Raw genomic sequence first — 25485 nt, 5'->3', positions numbered from 1 at the left:
ATTTCATCACCTCTCCGAAGACTTGTCTGGATATTCAAATCCACAGTGAGTTCTTTGTCATAAACACAAATCCAAATCCTGTGTCAACTTCTGGAAATGAAACATACACTACCTTGTCTCATGACTCTTGTAAAGAGTTGCCCTGTACTGCTATTTAGCTTTTCACGTGTGTTCATGTTATGTCTGCAGTCACGCCGTCTTCTGCTTGAAAGCAGGGATGTGATTTTAAATTTGCTGATATCTCCCAAAGGAAATTAAATGGAGCCAAGTAAAGAGCAGTACTCAATCAATATTGTTAAGTCAAAGAAACCAACATTCTCATCTATAGTTTGGCCTTCTTTTCATTGAAAGAGCTTATTAACATTTCAAATAAATTAATTTTATTTTTAAAGTGCTAAGATTTCTTGAGTGTTTTGCTTTTAAAACTTGCTATAACTAGCCAACATGCAGAAGGGACATCCTAAACGTGGCCGGGCTTTGTCTGAACGAAAAGCTATTAGCATTTACTCCTGTAAATCACAAAGAAACAAATAATGGTTTCAGCCTCAATAATATTCCACTAATGCTTTTTAAACAAAGATATATGCAGGCAGCGAGTGACTCAGCTTCCAAAATAGGCTTAAATAAAAATAATCACATTGTTTTAGAACAGAAGGTTGTGTTTAATTGGTAATTTGTGGGTTCTAAGATGGAAACACACTACTGTGGATTCTAATGCTTGGTTAATAAATGAATTACAGTAATATAATCCAATCATTATTCATCTCAATTGAACAGATAACTTTCCCTAAACCAAAAACAAAGGAACCAAAGGAGATCCAGTTTACCTGTTTTTGAATGGATGAAAAAGAAAACTGATTTTTTAAGAAGAATGCCAAAATGCCTCAACGGGCTTGCTGCATAAAATACTCACTATAATGCACATACCCTGCAGGCCTTTGAAAATTCTTCAACTAACTGCCAGACAACAGTAGTGACTGTTAGGCAGTCACAGTCATTAGGCTAGAGCCCCACCTAAAAAAAAAAAAAAAAAAAAAAATTGCCTTTGTATGACACCCTGATGTAAAACAGACCAACTATCTGATCCCTCCAAGGACGAGAATCCCCAAGTGCCCTTATCTCTAGATCACGTTCAGCTCACAGAAAACATTTTTATTCTTCAGTAGTTCCAGCCAGCCCCAAACGAACCCAATAGTTGTCACAGGGCTTGCCTGGCACTGAAGAGAGATTATTGATTATATTCGTTTGTATGATTTCACATGTTGCCCAGACACCAATCTCAAGTATTTTTAAATTCTGTGTCCTGCATCCCCAAAGCATATCCAACCAGGCCCTGCTTAATAATATCAAGTATCTCCCTCTGTTAAAAACTAGTATTCAGCCTAAGGACCATTAATCAGAACTGTCAAGTGTGATAGAAATACACACGCTGAAGAAAAATTCATAAAACACCAAGACCCTTTACGTTGGGAGAGAAAGCACTGTCGGGCAACACCCAGGAATTCACCAAGTAAGACCTCAGAGCGTTTCTCATTTTCACTGGAGGCACTGGTACTAAAGCAAGGATGCCTCATAATGAGGGTCAAATGTTGATGTTATAGTGTCATGATTTATGACGGGAGCTCATAAAACAGGTTGAGAATATACAACCTAATTTGTGACTTTGGTTTACAGAAAAGCCCGAGGATAAGATTTGTCTTCCCACATCCCTGTGTAAAAATGTGACCAGCCCACCCAGGCAAGGTTCGTGAGATGACGGAGCCTTATCTTCGACAGCTGGTTCAGGATGGCAAATGCTTTGTAAGGCTTTGTAAACAAAACTGAAGGCTCTCAAATAAGTTGATGAATTTATTCAGCCTTAAAATCGTGGACTGGAGAAAACTACAGGCAACCCAGTTTGCAATTCAATTCTTCTTTGCACACGTCCCAGTGCGCATTAACATCACGTAGAAAATGAAACATGGGCAAAGTGACACTGGTGATGGCCGCCATGCTGAGAAGCTCTTCCTACTGGTGGCACACAGTCCAGAGGAGCAGGGATGCTCTCCTGCAGCATTCAGTCCACAAGCATTTCTTGAGCAACTACAGAGGACATCAGCTTCAATTTTAGATATAAAATGGGCATCCCTGAATCTTTAAGGTTTTCACAATTCAACCTTGAAAATGAGACACACATGTAATCAACTCTACACTGGAAACACATTAGACCATGCTCCCCACAATTAATAATCAGGTTCAGTTAACTCAGTCCCCAATCTCTATAGTCTTTTTCACAGTCCATCTCTGAGTGGAACAAGCACAGATCTTGAATGAAGCTCCAGTTTACCGAACTCTGAGACTAGTTGCTTATCTCTAAAATACGAGTAACGTAATTTCTCTCAAAGGGCTTTCATAAGGGTGAAATCGAATGTGTTCCATGGCTAGAATAAAAGGTGTTCAATACATATTAGTTCTCCCTGAAGAAAACATTTACACACTCACCAGCACAACTTCTTTATGTTGAGAGAGAATATTTTGCTATTACTAGAAGGAAATTTTCTATTCTATTGACAGTTTCATTATTTCTTTTTGGAAACAAAATGTAGAGGATTAAACACACACACACACACACACACACACGTGATGGTTACAAAGCCACAATTCTATTTACAAAATTCAAATTATACAACTTTCCCTTCATTTGTCCTTAATAAGATAGGCCTCTTTCACTTATTGTAACAGTTGCATTCCAAATTTGCACACATAATCGATATAATCTATTTGTGAAAATAGGAAAAATCATATTTTTCACCTCATCAGCCCTTGTCTATTAGCAAAAATCTCATTTGCAATGGTCCTCTAGGGACAAAACAGGGCTCTCAGGTCCCTTCTATCTGCTACTACCAAAGGTTAAGCAACCTCACTTTTAGCCCTAGAAGAGATGGAAAACTTAATTAACTATTACCTTGTGTTTATTCTTACCAATGTGGTTCATGGATTTGAATACAGAAGACACATTCCTAACCAAAAATGAAATACTGAACAACAATCTAGATCTCAACAGTATTTTAGAAAATAGAATATCAACACAGTTACCATAAGAGAAAGAGATGGTGATGATGGTGATAATTTCTACCATTTCTTGGATCCATGTGTGTGTCGGGTATATGGATTTCTCAAATCCCTCCTTGGTCAAGTCTTTAACCAAAATGAAGGGCAGAGATGGTAAACACTTTGCCTTATAGCTTCATTTTATAGTTGAGGATACGGAGGCTCAAGAGACGAAGTTACTAGTTTGAAGTTGCATAGGTCTGAGAGTAAGCAGTAAATCCAAGATTTAAACCCCGTTTCCAGCAGGTGCCAAGGCCCAGACTCCCCTACTAGTTCACAATGTCAACATAACAAATAATGATGACAACAAAGGTGATTCAACAACCATTTGGACACTTATTGTTACTCTATTGCCAGAGATACTGAGAAAACATATAAATTCCTATTTACATAGTATCCAAAACAAACTAGAAAACGTTAAGGAAGACTTTCTAGATGTGCACTACTAGGTGTCTTTACAAGCAACAGAAGCTGTTTGTGTTCATAGAAAAGTCTAGTCTGCTGTGCCCGGTAAAGACATACAAAGAATGGGGTTGGTATAATGCCCAAAGCTCCACCAGGACTTGAAAACTCATCCTGAATGGTATGTCACAGTACAGAAGGTTCACTCTGGTTCTGTTGTCGCAGTTTTGATCTTTGGAGATTCATAGTCACCTGACTTCCCTCAAACGTCTTCTAAGCCAGTGACTGGGCACAAGGCCACAATTTTGCATTTCTAATAAGCTTACAGGTGATGCCTTGCTGTCCACAAACTACACTTTTAGTAGCAATGTTTTAAACCAAGGTCAAAACACAGAAAGGTTCCTGTGGCAGGTCTTCTAGTTTGGAGCCCAAAGAATCAACTTGCAGCTTTCCATGCAGATGTTTTGTCAAGGAGTCTTAACTACCAATACATTCAGCAATCCTTTGTGAGGAATGAAGAAGAGAGGTAAATAAAAGAGACAATCTACAGATAAAGCTTCTATAATCAGCCACTTGCCAAAAAATAAATCAACCCAGTGGTAAAGCAGTCTATTGACATTTCTAGATTGCCCAATATTATGCTAAATTTCAGAAGGATTATAAAAGGATTATCTGATTGTTGACCTCATGAAACATGTAATCGAGAAAAATATTTAGGGCAATTTAGCACTAAATTTAACGATAATAACCATGTGTACAATGGGACTGAAGTATTGGCAGGTAACAAAATTTTTCACTGGATCCCTACTTCTACGAAAGAGAGGATGGCACAGATTTTAAAAGACAGGGAATTGGGGCGCCTGGGTGGCTCAGTCGGTTAAGCGTCCGACTTCAGCTCAGGTCACGATCTCGCGGTCCGTGAGTTCAAGCCCTGCGTCGGGCTCTGGGCTGATGGCTCAGAGCCTGGAGCCTGCTTTGGATTCTGTGTCTCCCTCTCTCTCTGCCCCTCCCCCGTTCATGCTCTGTCTCTCTCTGTCTCAAAAATAAATAAAAAAATGTTAAAAGACTGGGAATTTACAAAATTGCTTTCCTTGATATGCAAAGTTTTGAAATTAAAATCAACCTCAGATTGTATTCCAAAGGCAGTGTATGTTAGTTCACAGCTTCATGCTTCAGTGCAGCTGAGACTTCGCTCTACGCCTTGCTAAAGAAAAAAGGAAGCATGCAATATACCCAAGTACATCTAAGAAGGGGTTTTTGCTACCTGATCCCAGAATGGGTCTCACAGATGCTTTGGTCAAGGCTATCAGCTAGCTACCAGACCCTCTCAAGAATGATGATCATAGCATAACACCAATTCTTGGTACCTAGGTCTAGTTTTGCCTCTCCCAGAACACCCAAGATTCAGGGCCAGAACAAAACACCCCTTTATCACTCAGGAAGAGGAAGACAGATGCCTAGACCATGACTGATGACTGCCCATTCAGACTTTTGATTCCTGATCGCCAATTCTTTCTGTGAACAATCCATTCCTCCTTTACCACTACCGAAGACAAGGCCATATAAAAATGTGTACAGAGCCCCAGATCTTCTTTCTTTAGCTTAGCCTGGAATCCTTCCACCAGCAATTTGCCTTTGAAAGAAGCCTGGTCACCATTAAGATCAGCATGTCACTGTTGGAAACCATCCAACAAACCCAAGAGTTCTTATTTTTCAGACTGATATATAGAACTTAAAACAACTAATTTCCCCAGCCACTGAAAATGACAATGTTGAGTCATTCATGACCAAAAGCAAGGGAAAAAAAACTTAAAATTTCCTTGCTGTTTTCAAAAATTTAAGCAAGATTTCAAATATTAGGTTAATGTATTGCCAATGTATAATCAAAGCTATACATAAAAAAAAAAGGCCAGCATCCAGCTGAAGAAATAGCCATCAATTAAGGTTTACCTTGACAAGATACTGAGTTTTGTCAATCCACTCTGTATTTAGCCAAATAATAATAATAATAATAATAATAATAGTAATAGTAATAACAATAACAACTTAACCATACTTTCGAGAATGGCATTTTACACACATTAAAAAAAAAAAAGAAAAAAAAACTCCGTAGCTAAAGATAGCAACTAATTCGGTCATGCTTTTCTAGAGCACAGACCTCAAGAAAATACTTGACTCTGCTTAACAATGAGGTTAAACATGAATTGTTTTCAGCGTTGAGAAATTATTTTGTCAAGATAGAAGAAGTTTCATAGAAATTTCCTAACTTTACATAACAGGCAATTCCAATGCTCTTACTTGCAAGGCTTCTCCAGCTTTTTTTTTTCTTAATGAAATGTGATAAAATATTAATTCAAGATGCCGACATACATAAACAGAAAATGCAACACGTTTGTTCTAATATCATTGCAGGATGTTGGCTCTACTCCTAAATAATTATTGTATTAGTTAGCTAGTGCTCCCTATAGGCTTATGCAATATTTTTAAGTAGTTAGACCAGATATCCTGTCCATGAGAAAGTCATTTGTATGCAAAGCCATATCAGCTATACCTCTCTGGGAGATAACAAGGCTGTTGCCTACTGTGCTGTATTCCAACCTGCTATGTATATGGAACTTGCAGGCGACTGGCCAAAGACAGAGACGGAGGACAGCTAACTCCAACAGGGAGGACAGCTAAAGGATGTTAAGGCACAAACAACTCTCCTAAGCTTTCTCAGAGAACACCAACAGCAAACCTTTTTTCTTCTTGGGCTTTGACAACCCCCTTTTAAAACAGTGAGAAGAATCCTTCACAGCCGGGGGTGGGCATTTTATAGAGCAATCTCTACATACCAGAAGTTGGCAGTCTAGAAAAGAAAATCATGGACCTCAACTATTCCTTTTGAAAAGCACAATTCAGGAACATCAAAGAAATAAATTCTTTAGAACAGTCACATTATGTCTGATCAATATAAAAGGATGCTTAGCTATTTCACAGCTAATAAAGCAAAGTGGAAAGAACCTTGCTTTTCTTTCCCACTGAAATTCTAATCATCAGTTAGAGTCCATTTAAATCTGACTGGAGTCTGGCACCTGGCTTTTGTTGGCCAGGCAATGCAGTACTGGTGAAAACAATAAGCCCAGGGATACCCAGGATCTGCAAACCTAATTTCAAACTCAAGCTATGAGCTTTAAGTGCAAAAATTGATTAGCACAACTATACAAGCCAATCACCTCCAACCAAATATTCAATTCCCCAGTCTTTTAATGCTGTTAAGAGACCATATTCACGAGCTTTACAAAGCACCCGCAATGGGAGCAATCAAGAGTTACTTCAACATTTCACACTACCTTCACAAACCCTTAGGACATTTGATTGTCAAAGGGCACCTGGGTGGCCCAGCTGGTTAAGCTTCCAACTTCAGCTCAGGTCACAATCTCACAGGTTCGTGAGTTCGAGCCCCGCATTGGGCTCCTTGCTGTCAGCTCTGCAGAGCCTGCTTTGGATCCTCTGTCTCCTTCTCTCTACCCCTCCGCTTCCCCCTCCCTCCCTCTCTCTCTCAAAAATAAACATTTAAAAAAACACATCTGATTCTCAAGAAAATGCTCTGGCCTAGATTCTTATAAATTATCCATTTTGACATTGGTTTCCTTTATGAGTGCCACACTGTCACAGAAGCTGAGCAGCCTCAGAGAGGACCATGGCATTATAAGATACTCAGAGAAACAGGTGATACAGTCTCTGTCACAAAACATGAGTTAGAATGAGCAAATACCATACCCTGATTACCTGTACTCAAATACAGGCACTCCGTGACCTGGCTAGTTAATACCTTCAAGTCTCACTTTATGATTTCGGAATCATAAATCCAAGTAGCTTAAGCATTCCTCAAGAAGTTCTCCTAACCCAAGCACTGAAACAACTACTCTTGGTTGCTTGCTCTGTCACAGCTCCTGCCTGGACTACTGTCTGAGATGCAGAAATAAGGAACATTGGGAACCATGCTGGCTTCCAGTAACAAAACAGGTTCATTTTCTTCACACAATTTTTTTAAAAACTGGATGGCCATCATTATGGAATGCCACCAGAAATAATTTCTTCATGCACCTTTCCTACAAAACAGCTATAATTGAACCATTCTGAAGTCATGACAATTACGGGAGTAAAACATTTATAGCATACATCTTTCCACATCCCAAATAGCTAAGGGCATCTAAAGCAACCAACAATTACAGCTTTCTGCTTTAAGTACTGAACCTTCTATGAAGAAAAAAAATCACTGTCAATCTTGTAAACCTAAATAACTACTGTATGCTTCATTTCTTTCCTCCTGCGCGGCATTCCTATAATTTACAATTTTCTAAAAAAAGACATCACTAATAATCACATACGTTCTGTCAAAGCTAACAATAAAAAGTTCTGCTCTTAATCCTTATATACAAAACAGCAGGACTCACTTCACATTCACCCTTGATATGGCTCTAAAGAAATAAAAATTAAATTTATAGGTATGTATGTATGTATGTATGTATAAGAAACATAAAATAGTACCATATGCCTATCAAAGTTATTACCCTTGAGCTAGGAAAATTGTATTTTTTATTTTCAGGAGCATATATATGTTACTGATAGCTTATCCCTTTTTGTTCTAGCTTTATTGAGATATAATTGACAATTAAAAATTATATATATTTAAGGCATACCATGTGATGATTTGATGTATCTATACACTGTGAAATGATGAACAGATCCAAGCTAATTAGCACACCCATCATCTCACCTCCCACAGTTACCTTTGGGGGGTAGCAGTGATTAGAATATTTAAGTCCTACTCTCAGCAAATTTCCAGTATACCGTATAGTATTATTTAATATAATCACCAAGACATACATTAGATCCTCAAAACTTATTCATCTTACAACTGAAACTTTGTATACTTTGACCAACATCTCCCTATTTCATTCACCCTAGGGAACCCAGCGACCACCATTCTACTCCATGTTTCTATGAATTCAACTTTCAGTTTTCACATATGAGGTCACAGAGTATTTCTATGTTTGGCTTATTTCATGTAATATTCTCCAGGTTCATCCATGTTGTTGCAAATGAGGGATTTACAGCTCTTTTAATGGATGAACAATATTCCATTGTGTATGACACAGACACACAGACATACCTATACATATATAAATATGTATAGATATTCACATATACACACATGCACGTTTTCTTTATTTAGTCTGTCAGTGGACACTTAGGTTGGTGCCCTATCTTGACTATTATGAATAATACAGAAGGAACATGGGAATACAGACATCTCTTCTAAATACAGATTTAATTTCTTTTGGCTATATACCCAGAAGTAGGATCAGCGGATGAGATGACAGTTCTGTTTTTGATTCTTTGAGGAACTTCCATACTGTTTTCCATAATGGCTGGACCACTTTACATTCTCACCACCAGTGCACAAGGGTTCTCTTTTCTCTTTTTGATGATAGATAGCCACTCTAACAGATGTGAAAGCATATATAATCGTGCTTTTAATTTGTATGTCCCTGATGATTAGTTTTTTTGTTTTTAAAGGTTTTTTTTAAAGTAATCTCTACATGCAATGTGGGGCTCGAACCCACAACCCCAAGATCAAGAGTTGCACAGCCTCCACTGGCTATGCCAGTCAGGCGCCCCGGGCATCTTTTCATATACCTGTTGGACATTTGTAGGAGTTCCTCAGAAAAACATCTACTCAGGTCCTTTGCCAATTTTTAATCAGGCTTGCTGTATGTATGTATGTATGTATGTATGTATGTATTATTTATGCGATTGAGTTGTCCTTTATACATTTTGGATATCGAGCCCTTATTAGATAGGTGACGTGCAAATATTTTTTCCCATTCCATAGGCTGCCTTTTTATTTTGTTGACTAATAGTTTATTCTAATAAAAATCCACTACAGTCTTATTTCAAGTAAAAACATGCCTAACTATAAATAGGTGTCAGGAAAGAATTAAGACTAGACTTGGAAGAATGGAGACAGACTCAATTTTAGATTACTGTATCAGTACAGTCCAAAACCACCGTTCTGTTTTTTATGTTTAACCATTTTTTTCTACATTGGACAGTAACATGTCAATTAGCTAAGTCTAATAAGAATTTAAAGAATTTATATAATTATACACCTAGTTTTACTGCTTTGCCTAAGATCACTGTCACCTCCTATAAAATACTTTTCATTAAAAAAGGCAATTTCTTCAGTCCTTTGATGGGACATAATTAGCTTTTCTGACATATCAAAGTCACCTTGCAACACTAACTCTGAGCTATAACACTAAAGCCAGGTGTGCTGTTACATGACTTTTTTCTTTACAGTTCCAACAGAACTGTTGATGGATGCCTCTGTAGTTTAATATCTGACAGTAGGTGCAAGTAAATAACATTTTTATTTAAAAAACTATAATACATAGTGATAATGAAGAGCAGAGGCAGCTTTTTCATTTACAACCTGTCTATAAATTTTGGCAGGAAATTGAAACTAATTTAATATGTTCAGTCTGAGGAAGTTACTCAGTTCTAAGAACACACAGCCATAGTTAAATTGATGTAGCCAGAATTATACTCTCTGAAATGAACAAAACAACAATGTAGGGCACCTAAGTGATGTTTCCAAACTGAAACACGCTATTTGGCTAGACTTGAGTAAAAACACAGAGTTTTCATATCTGTGGCTTTACTGCAATTATTATCATTACTAAATATATCTTAATCTGCTCCCCATCACCACTTGAAACAATTACTTTTCAGAAATTCATTGTATATGGAGTCCTTGTAAAATAGTGCCATCTTTGGCGATATTATTTGGTAAACTGACAGAATGATAAAGTTTACTTTAAATAAGCTCATTACACAAATTTCCATAGTGGAGGATGTTCATTTACATAACTTCTAACTTCAAATTAAGGGCTTTTCAGTCAAGACCTCAGACAATGTAAGGCAGTGGCCCCTACTGGTAAAATTTAATACCTTAACACAATTTAAAATTTAATAAGAATTGAACATGGTGGAAAACCATTCCAAGGAAGCAAGATTCTGAGTGTCTGGAGATCCCCCGGTCTGGAAGGAGGGATCCACATGAATGCGACAGAACAGCTCTCAGAATAAAGGCAGAGCTAAAGCTTGCGGAAAGAACTGAGAACAAAAAAGAAATAAAGATGTATACTCTCTCTTGCGTTTTATGTTAGGTCTACATGTCTGCCGAGGCCAAAAGGAGCATGAGGTATCTACCACTTCCATACTTTTTCATAGAAAACCAAAATCCTTTGACCCAATCCAACACGTGTTTAGTCTATACAAACATACCTCCAATTATACGATGAAGATAACTAGAAAAATTAGATTTGCTTCACAAAGTATGCTTTATAGCCAACTTTAAGAAATATTTGCATTTTTTTAATGTTTATTTATTCATTTTAAGAGAGACAGAGAGAACTGAGCAGGAGAAGGGCAGAGAGAGAGGAAGAGACACAATCTCAAAAGGCTCTGTGCTGTCAGCACAGAGCCCAATGCGGGGCTCGATCCCACGAACCGTGAGATCATGACCTGAGCTGAAACCAAGAGCTGGAGGCTTAATCAACTGAGCCACCCAGGCACCCCAAGAAATGTGCATTTAAACTAGAGGTACCGATATATAACTTTGACCACGCACATGAACGTCTGGGTTATTACTTTGTGAGACAAAATATGTAAGCCAGACTTGGTGCTTCTGAGGCAAGTACCTTTACTGTATTGTCCTTTTGTTCACCATTCAACTTGCCGATTGAGTCAGGGTGGATATGGCTGTTTCAGAGGCTCAGGCCAATAGCTCTCAACTGGCTCCAACCCTGAGTACAATTCCCTCTTCACCCCAGGTCCTCAGAAAGCTCTAGGAAAGAGTGGAGGAGTGCTTCCAGAAACTGAAGAAAGGCCCTGAAAGGTCTTTGAAGAAATCCTACTCTTAGTCAACTAGTCCCCATGGGCCCCCTAAAGGATTCTCCCATGCACTTGTTTTTCATCCATTCTTCAGCAGGGTCCTTTGTGGCCTATCAGCAAACTAATGACATGCTGAAGGATTTTTAGGGCCTTCTTCTTAATCCTGCCTTTAGAATTATGAAAGTCCATTCCCTGTTTTATATACAAAAAGAAAGGATAAACTTTTTAAAATTCAAAATAGATTAAGAACTGCTCTGAGAATAAAAACATCATCTGTGTGTAAATTATCAGATAAAAATGTTACAACACAAATACCGTCTCTCTCACACTGTTCCTCTTTTAAGATCTACCAACCCAAATCTCTCACCCTGCAGCTCAAAGTGGCCCCATGGACCGAGAGCATGGGCGTCTGTGAGAATTTGTCAGAAATGCAGAATCTAAACCCTACTCCAGAGCTACCTAGAAAGAATCTGCATCCTTACAGGATCCTTAGGTGATCTGAATGCATTTAAGTTTGAGAGCACTCCACCTGAAGATTTTCACAAGACCACTGCAAAAGAATCTGAAAAAATGAAACTAGAAGGAAATGTGCCCTTCCCCCACACTGCATGTGGACAGACATAAAGCCAACAGAGCCAATTACTAGAACTGTGATGAAGTATAAAATTATAAAACACATTTTAAAATATATAGACTGGGAATGGGGAGTGATTTCTTGTAGGTGCAAAAATTCTTTTGAGGTGATGAAAATATTCTAAAATTAGATTTGGGGGATGTTGCACAACTCTGCAAATACATTGAAAACCACTTAATTATACACTTTCATAGGGTGAACTTTATGGGATATAAGTTTTATCTCAGTAAAAATGTTAAAAACATACATTAATTAAATTTAACATCATAAAAAAGATCAAGTATCATTAACCCTAAGGGAAATATAAATTAAAAACACAAGTCATCACTTTACACGTACTAGAATTGCTAAGGAGGAAAATGAAGAAATCGTAGTATATCCATACAATGGAATATTATTCTGTAATAAAAAGGAACAAAGCACTGATACATAAAACTAAATGGATGAATTTCACAAATGTTGTATGGAATGACAGAAGCCAAGCTCTGAGGAATACAAACTATGGCCTCATTGATAGGATGTTCTAGAACCAAGCTAGGGTGGTAGCAATGAGAACCGTGGTTGTCTCTGGGAATGAGGAAAACTGACTGGAAGGAGGCACACAGCAACTTACTGGAATGACAGAAAAGTTCTAATGCTTTATTTGAATGGCAGTTAAACAAGGAATTAAATTTGGCAAAAACTCATTGAACTGTTTATATAAAATCTGTGTCTTTTCTTACATATTAATAATACTCTAATTTAATAACAACAAAAAATCTGACCCCACTCCCTACCAGGGACCAGGTCTCCCTTCTCTGGAGGCAGTCAGTGCCCAGTGCCCACTTTTAAAACCTTCTTGTGCCTGTGACCAGGTCTCCCTTCTCTGCCATCTTGAGTATTATAGTATTCTCTTGGAGCAAACTTTCTACCAATAGTTCTTTATCCTTTTTAATCACCAAAAATTTCTCCTAAATTTATGATTTTTTTTTCTAGAATTCTTCACAAGGGTTTAATTCCTGAAACAGAATGTACACATTTCATCTTTTTCTGTATAACTCATTTCAATCATCATGAGCATCAAGGAGTCTGTAATACAGGGATATTTTGAGAGGTATTTGTGGTAGAAGCAGCTACTTATTGTCTCTATAACAAGAGCTGCTATGCTCTTAGCTTTATTTCATTTTATTCCTTTGCTATTAGCAGGCCTCTTCCCAGCATGCCACTGTCAGCTGCCCACCATCTTTTCTTTCTCCTATTTGACTCTAGAAACATAATGTGGACTCAGGTGTGACTTCAGAGGAGAGAGTCTGTGATCAACCTACCCAATATTTCTAGCCATTCTCTCCCACCTCACCCTGCTTTTGTCTTTATTGCCACAATTTTATCGTGTTTTGTGTTTCTAACTTGCTTACGACCTGTCTCCCTTCACAAGCAGAGCTCATCAGTGTCATTTGCCCCATTAAACGTTCAGCCACTGAAGGAGCACCTGGAACAAAACACGCACTTAAGAAAGAGCTGTGGATGGGGGGGAGTGGTATCTGATGGACAAATGAATAATGAATGGTTGGGGAAAGCACAGACACTAGAATCAGACAACAGAGTAGAACTCCTCCACTTAACTAAGCTGAATGATCTCAGACCGAGGGATCACTACCCCCCACCCCCAGGCTATAGTCTCATTTGTTAAAACGGGACTATGCCTTATCTATGTACCATATACCAGTGCTATGAGCACCGAATGGCCTTTAAGCCTCCCCTAGGGAAAAGCTGATAATGAAGCCCAGACAACCTGTGTGCAAAGAACAAACAAGTAAGTCTTGAGTAATATCCTACATGAAAAGGATAGGTTCTGTGCAACCCTTTTTATACATGTCTCAGCTGCTCATGACTTTCAGATATAAGATAATCTACTAAGTAATTTTTATTACTATTTTATAATTATCATTGTTATACCTTTTTGCTATTCACCTAATGGCTTGATAAAATACCCTGAAGAGTGAAATGTCTATTCAAGCCAAACCAAGAACCACCTGTCTACCTTTCCAGCCTTTAAAAGCTGTTTCAAATAATGGTTATTCCCCTAGATTTGAAAAGCAAATAAGGACAGAAGACAGAAGGAGAATAAAGTTTAAGGAGAGGCAATCCCCAGCAGGGGACTTAGGTAAAAGTCTCCAAGTGACTTGCACAACAAAACAAAGCGCAGAGTTCAAACAGGTATTTGATTTCAGCAGTATTTGCCAAATTAAGTAAATGAGAATCAGCCACACAATCACCCAAAACTCTGAATAACACAGAGCTAAAGCTAATCTAATTAGACAATCACGCAAAAGAATTTATTACAATTAGTTTCTCAAAGTAAGCAGATGACCTTTAACAACTTCTGTCCTAACAGATAGCAAGCAGCAAGACAGTAGTCTGGGCATATTTCTCGGGACTTAAACACGGTGCATAACAAGTTCAGACACTGCCCAGCTGGCCCAACAGAGAGCCGGAAAACAAAACCACCACACGCACGCACAAAAATCGCTTTTGTTTTTCTTCTCCAAAGTGTTTGGTAGGCATGGACAAGGTTCACTGATGAGACTTTTAAACCACCCTAAGCACAGAAAAATTCTGAAAGAACACATCTCTAAATTCTAATCAAAACCTTTTAGGCAAAACATATAATCCTTAGTTGTGAAATATTGGCCACATTCTTATATAATGACGTGTACATATGTAGTGCACATTATATCCATAATTCCATCTATCTACACATGCGTGTGTATAAAATTTGGCAGAGGGGTCCTGAGACCATTGCCGTATCTTCTTCTGTCCATCATTTTCAATGGCTGGTGACTTTTTCAGAGAATTAGACGCTGAAAACAAACAAGTGTATTTTTAATGGCAAAACATTTAATCTGGCTCTTTGACTGTTGCAGGTAGGTATGTCTGTAGCTCGTATGTGTGTTTTTCTTTTAGATCGGGTCTTGGGAGTTTTTATGCATTTAGTTGCTCAGTAATAAATGACAGAGAACTGTGGGCTTACCACCCATTTTAATGACGGTGTTTTAAATGGCCACCCTTTCTCATCCACGCTTCGTTAAGAGTAAAGGCACAAGAAGGTTTTAAAAGTGGGCACTGGACACCGACTGGCACAAGTAGACTTGAAGAAGAGCCTCTGGCCTGCTGCTGTACATTTACAGAAGATCTCATAGCTCCATCTAGCTCCAGATGAGGGAATTCAGGGACTACTACAGAAGTATACCCAACAGGACTACCAAAATATAAAAGGGAAATCAAGAATAGTCAAACTGAACCCATTATGTAAGCACTGAGTTTACAAGTGCAGGAAGTTTGTCAATTAACACTGATTAAAAAGAATATTCATCAGTTAATTGACAGTTGATTTTCTAAATAAAGAAATCATTCCTATCATTATTATTTACTTTTTGAGCACTTCATTTAAAAAAAATAGAACAGATGTGAGAAACGATGAAAACTGAACTTTTTTTTCCCATGGAAAATGTTCTCCTGTCTCACACATTGTTCTGAGCGCTCTGAATTCTGCCTTGAGACCAGGAAAACAAAGAGGAAGCCACTTCTAAGTTAAAATCGAAGGATAAATCAGGATATGATGCAGAAATATGACATGATTAGTGGGTTTTTTTAACCAAACAATAGAAACTGTTTTGAGTTGTTTATACCCCACAATAAATCAAAAGGAAATTTACACAAAGCCTCCAAAAGGGGGTTATGTAAAAACATAATTACAACACATGAACAATCTACAAATATCTCTTTAATATGAAAACACTAAAATAAGCAGTAAAATACTAAACAACTGATGAAAATTCAGCTAGGAAAATAACGTTGGGCCTAAAATACCAGGAAGAACATGCACGTGAAACAACATTTATCAACGTAAATTCAAATCGAATCATACTATATTAAAACATATGGAATTAGAGTCAGTATTTAATATTACTATATTAAACAGCAGCACCACTCCTTAATTATGTACTTTAAATATGATTTCAAACATTTTTAAATGTTTTAATGATGGACAGGCAGTTTCACATTTCTCTAAATATCATTTATTACTGAGGAACTCAAAACAATAAAATCCCTGAAACCAAAACAAATTGGTATTTAACCCAACTTGACTAGATTCCAAATGAAATATTCAAAAGGTGCATAGGAAACAATCTGTGTACTTCCTTCTTCACTTAAAAAAAAAAAAAAAACAATCCTTGGTGTATTATTTTGATTCAGTAGAAGGGCAACCGAATTTCCAAGTTAATTTTATACGGCATTGCATTAAAGCGTATTTGCTTTTCTTGCAAGTCCTTGACATGAGTGCACATCGTCCAGTTTTATTTAGCAAAGTGATCAGATGACCCTCATCAGCTAGGATAGCGATGGCCTCTCATGACTCACACCAAATGGGTCAGTGCTTTCAGGTAAGTTCCTCCAGGAGTTCCTTAACAAGATCATGTAAACACCCATAAATACAGCATGATGGCTCTAATTATGATTTCCAGCCAAAGCTTTTTCTCTCTTCTCTAGGCTTCAATTCCATTGACAAGCTTCTTAAACTTGGCAGATAAGCAAGAGAAGCATTCTGATATCACTTCTGCTAGTAGTGTCTCTGCTACACGTGGCCCGTCTTTGTGGTTCTAGCCAGCCACTAAACTCTGTCACTCATCTTGCAAATCCATCTCTTTTTGTCTCTGCTCCCACCCAAACTCACACTTTTTCCACCTCAAGCCTGGATTACTGCCATCATTTCCAAATTAGCTTCACTAACCCTCCAGCATTCTCTCAGTTCCACCCCGCACACACGTCCTCGTGGATACTCTTGATATTCCTCGTGACTGACACGTGTTCAACAACATCAAAATGTCCCCACTGTAACCGTGTAATGCTCCAACCTGTGAGCCTGGCATTCATGGTTCTCCCGGGGTCCCTTATGATCTCCCTGTCACAGGCCCTATTCTTCAGCCTTGATCCTGTCTCTGCCTGGCTGAACTATACTCCCCACCTGGAATGACCTTTCCATTTCTGATGACTGGTCAAGACCCTTCCTGTCCTTCAAACTCATTTGAACTCGTATTTCCACAACAACATTTTTCGCGATGGTCCCAGCCGAGCATATGATCTGATTCCTCAAAATCCCCACAGCATTAATCTATATTGCTCCCTTGTCCCTTAAAAAAAATGTATAAATTCCATGATTTGTGCCCATGGCTTCCCTCTTTTCACTGGAATACAAACACTTCAAGATAGAAATCCGAGCTCTATCAGTGACACCATCCCCCTGACTCACTCAGAGGTAGTTGAAGCAATGAGAAATCCCTAGGCTCGGGATATAAACAGGTCATGTGACATTCACTTTCCCAACCTAGGAGGTGAAGACACAGCTACCAAACTCCTTGCTTGTTGTAAGGATTAAACCCCCGGGGCACAAGCTAGAACTTCACTGCATATCAGCCACTCTTGCCTGCAATGCCAAAATCTAACAAGCAGTGCACATATTTGGTGAGTACCCTAGAAGCATTCAAATTAATTAATATCATTTTCTAACTTCAGCCAGGGATATTCTGAATTACAGTTACAGTAAGAGGTATTTTGGTAGTTATCCAATTAATCGTCATGCTTAGCACTTTATTTGGCTTGGAGCCTGACGGCATATTTAAGTTTACCTCTTGCTTCTCAATCTAAGGGGACTGTCTCTGCCACTCTGGTGAAAGTGCTCGCTTTGAGGGCCTTGGAAAAGAGCCAGAGAAAGAGGCTTTGCATGGAAAGCAAAGACCTCATTTTACCAGTGCACCCACGTGGGTGTGGGGACTACGGGGAAGACTAAACCAGGGGCGTCTGCCTCCACTGCCATGTTTGGTGTGGCCCTGACAGAAAACACCAGACCCAGCGATAGCTAAAAGGATGGCCAACAGGGAATTGACTGGATATTATTCATCTATAGCCATTATGCAGAAAGGGGCATTTTGATATTTAAGTATAAACAAACATTAAGAATACTACATGTGTATCTTTAAAACATAACTCCAAAACACTTGAGAAGTAAGGGGAAGAAACACAAAGAAGGAAAAGGTAGAAGATTGAAAACCCAGATCGTTTTCTCTAACCATTTCCAGCATTCTTTGATCCTGGGGGAGCAAAAAATGTTAATCGCCTCCATGTCTCAGTCCAATGTTACAAGACTGGATAAAAAGAATCGCAGCCAACAAAAACTGTCTACATTAAAAAGAAAATCTCATACTGCATCAAAGAAGTCATCAGAACATTTTGTTTTCTTAGGTTTCTAGGTATTCCTAAATGTAGGCTCTCTAAAGACAAATTCAGTCGTAAGGCTCCAATTTTATATCTGGCAAAAAATAGAGATTACCTAGGGACTAATAAGCTAAACATTTCTTTTCTACATGAAGTAAGTTTAAAAGAATCTTTATCTTTGACAGATCAGAAGCACAGTCCTCCCTACAATTCAGCATTTGTCAAAATTTGGTTATGAACCACCTACATCACAATATCCTGGAGTGGGGTAGGGGGAGCAAATAAACACTCCTGGACCCACCCCAGAATTTTAAAATGAGAATCTTTTAACGTTTTCCCCAAGTGGGTTTCCACACATAAGTTTCAAAAACATTAAAATTAACCACAGAGACTAAAAAGACTTATCTCTAATGGTGGTGTAGAGTCCACACAAATCATATCACATAATTCCTCCTTGCTTTCACTAATCACATTTCATCAGTGTAAAAAACACAAGTAGTTGCTAGCAGCAACAGTCAGTAAATGGAAAAAAAAATATATCATATCAGCAGCTTAAAAATTACGTATCACAGTGGTCAGATACAGACAGTATCTCATTTTACCTGTCTAGTGGTGATTTTCATATTTTGTAGATTGGTCGATCGATAGATACATAGTCTGATCCCCTGTTGAAGTATTTTATTTTGTTTTGTTGTTGTTGGCTTTTAAAAACTAACTAGCAACCAGCAGTCACATCCTCTTTCCATTTAGTCATCAATTGCGTGGGACCTCCACCATAAATACAGTCTGAACAGATCACCCCAACTCAACACCTGAGCCACTGTCACTCATCCCAACTCAACAGATGAAGAAACTCTAAATTATCAAATTAGCACACTCCATTCACAACCTGTCTGAATCCGAGTACTTGTAATAAATTAATATTAATATAAAATTCAGGCAAAGCAAAACCCCTCCCAGGAGGTTGTTAAAGTAAAAGAACTTGATCAGGGAAGTTTGAAGGAAAACTCAGAAACTCTCAGGGCTTCAGAGTCCTCCTAATCTGAAACATTGGTTTGGGGGTTGGAGACTGGATAATTTTTAAAGGTTTTCTAGATTTAGAATACTATGAATAAAGCATGACTGTGCACAATTTTTAAAACTTTTTAACATTTATTTATTTTTGAGAGACAGAGCATGAGCAGAGACAGAGGGAGACATAGAATCCAAAACAGGCCCCAGGTTCTGAGCTGTCAGCACAGAGCCCGATGCAGGGCTCAAATCCACGAACCACGAGATCATGACTTGAGCTGAAGTCAGAAGCTTAACCGACTAAGCCACCCAGTTTCCCTGACTGTAGAAAGATTTTAAACCATATATAATTTTCCATCATTCTGCCATAGTGTCAGACTGTGTGTAAATTATGTAATCCCTGTAATTCTCAACCCCACCATTTACAAAATGAAGATAATAATGACACTAATATTAACCTAGTAAAATTATCGTTAAGGTTAAATGATATAAAGCTCTTAAAGCACTGAGCACTATTTTGGCTCGCTGTAAATTCTCAAGAAATAATATTACTTATATATATAGTATGATTTAAACTTTTCCCAACAAAATATGCCAGACTGACTGATAGTTAAGCACAGTACCTTGACATTTGTAGAGCCCAGTTGGGCCAAGTAATTCACCTGCGTAGGGACCCAAGTGAAGTCGTTCATATAAGCCTATCACCACTCGAGATGGGGGCAATGCGTGATAGTTTTCACAATGTTCATGCTTTAACCAAAACACCACTTCCAATGTTTCTCTCCGTGAGAGCTCATTCCTTCCAGCCCAATTCCATCTCCACATGACACATTCTACATGCACACCTTGCCAGTCCAAGATGCCCCTTCTCTCATTTGTGTTTGATATAGTGTCTACATCGGTCAGTTTCAACATCTCAAACGCTTCCAGCTTGCCTCATATACCATTAAATATCAATAAAGCAGTGGTGGGATTTTCTTTTCTTTTTTTCCCCCTAACAACCAAATAACACCCACTCCTAACAGACAAATATCTGCTAAATATATCCCTGGAAACTGAAAGAAGCTATGTGAAATGAAGTGGCAAACATGTAAAATGGTCAGGGATTTCTCTTTCATTACTGTTATCAAATTTCAAAATTAAAAAGTCAACAGGGGTATAATATTTATTCAGGGGACACAAAGCACATGGAACAATGCTCAAAGGTGCATTTTAAAGACCTTCAAACACGTTAAGGGAGCCAAAGTTATAAGATAATAAAAATACTATTACAGCCCATTAAGCATGTTGTAATGGTGCTTAGGGATGATGCAGTCATGTTTTGCAAAAAGTTATTTTCACCCATCTCCCTGAGAGGAAATTCAATGCAATCCAGATATTCTTAGGAAGATACACAAATATTTCTAGATAATACAGAAATGTACTTCATCACCATTGCAGACCTCAGACACTAATTTGAGTGTTCCGGATGTGCAGAAGTATAATAAACCAGAAAGGAGGATCAAATCGAAAAGTTGCTTTTTAATGCTTAAATTACTCTGATTTGTCAGGGTTAAAAATTCAAAATCAGTTAGGTCAAAGGTTCAGGCTTTCAATATTTCACATATGTTGTTTCTGAAAAACAAACGGGTGCTTTACACATCGTGGGGCAACATTGTTTTGATGAGGGCAAACTTTTTTATGAAATGATACTTTAAGTGACCACACTCTTGAAATGACTCTTCATAAAGCGATTTTCAATTTTTTTAACCTATATACAACTCAGTAGAGAACATAGTCTAACCACTATACTATTAATAATTGCTGTTGATTCTATTCTTTTTTTCATTGCTCCATTTCTGGCATCTAGAATAGGGCCAGGGCCTACTAAATAGGTGATCAATAAATGTGTTTGGAATGTATGTATTAATTATTGAATGACTATCCATATATTTATGCATGGATGATGATTTATATGAATATGTATACACATACACAGATGGTTTTGGAAATTTAACAAAGGGAAGAGAAGAGAGCTCAGCTGTAAGCACCAACTTTGTACCCAGCTCTTACTGTTTCACTTACATAGTTTCACTTAACCCTCACAATGACTCATAACCAAAGCTCACAGAGAATAAGCAATCAGAACCTACAGCAATCAGAGTCCTACAGCTAAAACAATGGCAGAAATAAACTGGTGGGATTCCCTGGAACTATCTAATGGCCAGCACTCCCATCATGCTGACATCTCGACAGTCATTCTTTCTCCCCTGGCTAGAAGTAATGGCACATCAATTAAGAGCAAAATAAAATCACATAGCAAACTCCTCAAAATATTGGGCATCTGGAAGAACCTCTGTGCTACACAGGACATCGTGAATGAACTGGTACGAGCCCTCCCTAAAGGTACATGATGGCAATGAGTAGGGGACATGGTCGACAGAAAGGTTATCTCTGGCCACAAGCAGGATCTGTCTAGAAAGCAAGGGCTTCTCGCTCATCAAGAGAGCCACAGCCATTTAATTGTCACCATAACCAAGGTTCAAAGATTAAGCTGCAAGAGTGTGGGGTCACACTGCTTATAATGGTGGAACTAGATTCCCTGTATCTTTTTGACTCTCACTACTCTAACTTACTAATATTAGGATTTAGTCTTCTGCCAATATCAGCATTTCTCAATCAGTGGCAATTTCTGCTAACACTTTTATTATTATTATTATTATTATTATTATTATTATTATTATTATTAACATATTAAGAAAGTGCTACTGGCATCTAGTGGGTAGATCCCAGGAATCTGCCAAACATCATATGATTCACAGGCCAGCTCCTCCAACATGAAGCACTATCTGGCCCAAGACATCAACCGTGTCAAGAATGAGAAATATTGATCTATATCAATATACAAAGCACCCACTTAATTCACTCACCTATATACTTGGGTGTCTACTATGTGCCATAGACTGTTCTAAGCACCAGGGATGTGGTAATAAGCAAATCAGACAATGTCCCTTGTCTGAGAGTTTACATTTAAAACTGGGGGTAGACCTTAAGGATGGACACACAAGGGTGACTTTGGAACACACTATAGTAATCCAGGGAACAGATGATTGTGACTTCCAGATACAGAAAAGCTGAGGTACAAAAATAGAGCAGGAAGCAGTCTATTTGCTATCAAAAGATTTCCCCAGTGAAGCACTATCAAAATGAAAAAAGCGCCCCATGGAAAATCAAACCACAGATGACAGCTTAAATGAAAATAATCCACTTAAAATTTCTTTTGAACTGTAAACAGTGAGGATTGGCAAAGTTTGTAATAATGAAGCCCTCATTCAAATCCGATTTTTACAAAACTCAACTCTACTTTGCTCCTGTAGTAGATGTGTTCTGGAAAGGTTTTTCTTAATGTGACAATCTGTACATGTGGGAAAAGCCAGTGACTGATTTGGGAATTCGCTCTTCTGTCACAAGCTAAAAAGTTCTCTTTGAGGCACTACAAATTTCGCGTATGTCGACACCATACTTATCCGGGTGTACCTTTCTATACCTCCTGCCAAAAGGCCACCTCCACCTTACAAATGTGTTGCCTTACAAGAGTTCATTTGCCAACTAGTTACTTGGAACCCAGAATATATATTCCCAGAGAAACAAGATTTTGTTGTAAATAGTGGTTAGATTCCTTAGCCAGGAAACAAAAACTCTGTCTAATTCACACGGTATCAGTATGAAAACAGTGAAGCTAACAGCACTTTTAAGCCTTGCTTCTATGAGACAACAGATTGAAATTCCAATTCCTAATGCTTAATGATTAACTATGAGAATGAGGCAGGTGAGGAGCTCTCCCACACCCTGATGTCTGCCTGACTATAAAAGCAGGGGTTGTAGTGGTCTCAAGCCATGGGGGAGGAGAGATTAGAATCTTTACCAGTGATAGGAAGTCATGGATGGATGGATGGATGGATTCTCAAATGAAAATTGAAGTCCTGGGAGTCAGGTTATGGCTAGAAATGTTTACATTAATTCAGTCAACAAATATTTGGCTAGATGTTGGAGACACAGGGATGAATAAGGCAGGCTCCATGTCTCTCATCCCAGAATGCAAAGCCATAAAATGCATCACACTGGTAGAGGAAGTGAGTGATAGATGGGGAAAAGGGATGACGTATAGGTGGGACTCTAGTACAAAAATGATGAGAATGTCCCAGTGAGAGCTTCCTCTTGCAGAAGGACAAGAACAAGAATCATGAGGGGCGCCCGGGTGGCTCAGATCCGACTTGAGCTCAGGTCATGATCTCACAGTTTGTGAGTTCTAACCCTGCGTCGGGTTCTGTGCTGACAAGCTTGGAGCCTGGAGCCTGCTTTAGATTCTGTGTCTCCCTTTCTCTCTGCCCCATCCCTGCTTGCGCTCTGCCTCTCTCTCTCTCAAAAGTGAATAAACGTTAAAAACAAATTAAAAAAAAAAAAAACAAGAATCATGAATTTAACTAGAAATCAGTCTTTGATACAGTTAAAACCATACAGATTCATCTGGCTGAATAAACTCTCATATTTCACAGAAAAAGAAAGTGACATTGAAATGCAAGAGTCTACTTGTAAATTTGGAATAAGATCCCAAATGCTTGATAATCAAACCTCTATTAGTGTATGCTTTCTGGATCTTACTTTCCTTTTCCGTGGCTTCCAGATAAATCAATACCAATCCTTCCTCTTTTCTATAAGTTGGACCCTGGAGTGGCAAGGCAAGCTTGAGTGATTAAGTAAGAGAGGACCTTAAAAGCCAACACCTTTATTTTATAAGTGAAAAAGCAGAGATCTAGGGAGATTAAGTAATGTGACCGACCTAAGACTAAGGTAGAATGAGGGCTGCCTGGCTTGTGTGACCCACCAGTTTCCATTACAGTACCACCACTCCCACTATCATTATCATAATGAGGAAGACAAGGAAGAAATAATACCTCTGGGAGTAGATACTATATGTAGACTAGAAAGGCATAGTCCTCTAAGCAAAGGTTCTATTTTATTTTATTTTTATGAGAGAGAGAGAAAGAGAGAGCATGTACCCAAGTGAGGGAAGGGCAGAGGGAGAGACAGAGAATCTCAAGCAGGCTCCACACTCAACACAGAGCCTGACAATAGGGCTCAATTCCATGACTGTAAGATCATGACCTGAGCCAAAATCAAGAGTCAAGATGTTCAACCGAGTGAGCCACCCTGGAACCCCTAAACAAAGATTTTAAACATAATTTCCAACTTATGAAAAATACTGGCTATAACTTTAACTCTCTTTGAGGTAAGTATGAAATCAAAATTTATAAATCATAAGATTTTCTAGAAAACGTATTGTTGCCCAGAAGTGCTCCCCCCCCCCCAAAAAACTGACTGTATTTTGGAAAATTTTCTTTTAAATGTCTTAATTATGGTCTATTGAAATACATGTTTTCCCCATTGGAAGAAATTTTTGTAAATCTGGAAGCTTCATAAATCTGTGTGTCATCCGTGCGCGGGGGCCACACTAATCTCTGTATCGTTCGAAGTTTTCAGGATATGTGCTGCTGGAAGCAAGCACTCCCTTGAATTGTTGAAGACATCATTTCACCCTTCAGTTACTGAGTAGTTCTTATGGGTGCTCCCTCATGCTAAACTATCTCTGTGCCTTCATACCCTCCTACTTCGGCATGTTGCCTTCTGTTCCAATCAGGGCTTCTAGCATTCTGACAGAAATCAGATCACAAAGACTGACAGAATACAGGGGAAGGCAAGAATCCAAAATCTCTAAGAGAAGGCTTCTCAAAAGTTAAATAATCATTATGATGGCAATTTTGGTGGCTCACAGGCATCTCGGGTGACATCATTTTGAATATATCTTACTGATCTCTTTTGATCTCAGTTCAGTGGCATTTTCAATTACATCTAGAATTTGGCAGTTCTCTGAATAATTGAGAGACTAACAGTTTAAACTTCAGTGAGCTAGGGAGATATAATTATTAGGAATGCATATGGAATTGGCTTTTCTATTTCTGGTAATGTGTTTCAATTTTATTTGATTTTAAACATTCCTAAGTATTTTTAATGCTGTTCTTGATATATGTAAATAATTATTTTAGAATAAGAGTTATATGTTTCAGTTTAAAGTACTGCTTACACATAAAAGGCATTAGGTAAAAGTTATCTAA

General features: G+C 38.3%; 1 protein-coding gene and 1 non-coding gene across 2 annotated transcripts in view; both read right to left on the bottom strand.

Annotated features, from left to right (window-relative positions):
* The window catches only part of PARD3B (par-3 family cell polarity regulator beta), a 1026938-nt gene that overhangs the window by 694605 nt on the left and 306848 nt on the right, over window positions 1-25485 (bottom strand). The window lies entirely within an intron of this gene.
* On the bottom strand, window positions 24772-24878 carry LOC121031160 (U6 spliceosomal RNA). Its single transcript, XR_005790586.1, has one exon. It is a non-coding gene; the product is annotated as a U6 spliceosomal RNA (small nuclear RNA).

This window comes from Herpailurus yagouaroundi, unplaced genomic scaffold (assembly GCF_014898765.1).
Source record: "Herpailurus yagouaroundi ecotype Mexico unplaced genomic scaffold, PumYag 140, whole genome shotgun sequence".
Lineage (NCBI taxonomy): Eukaryota > Metazoa > Chordata > Mammalia > Carnivora > Felidae > Herpailurus > Herpailurus yagouaroundi.
This window is presented reverse-complemented; position numbering and strand designations above follow the sequence as displayed.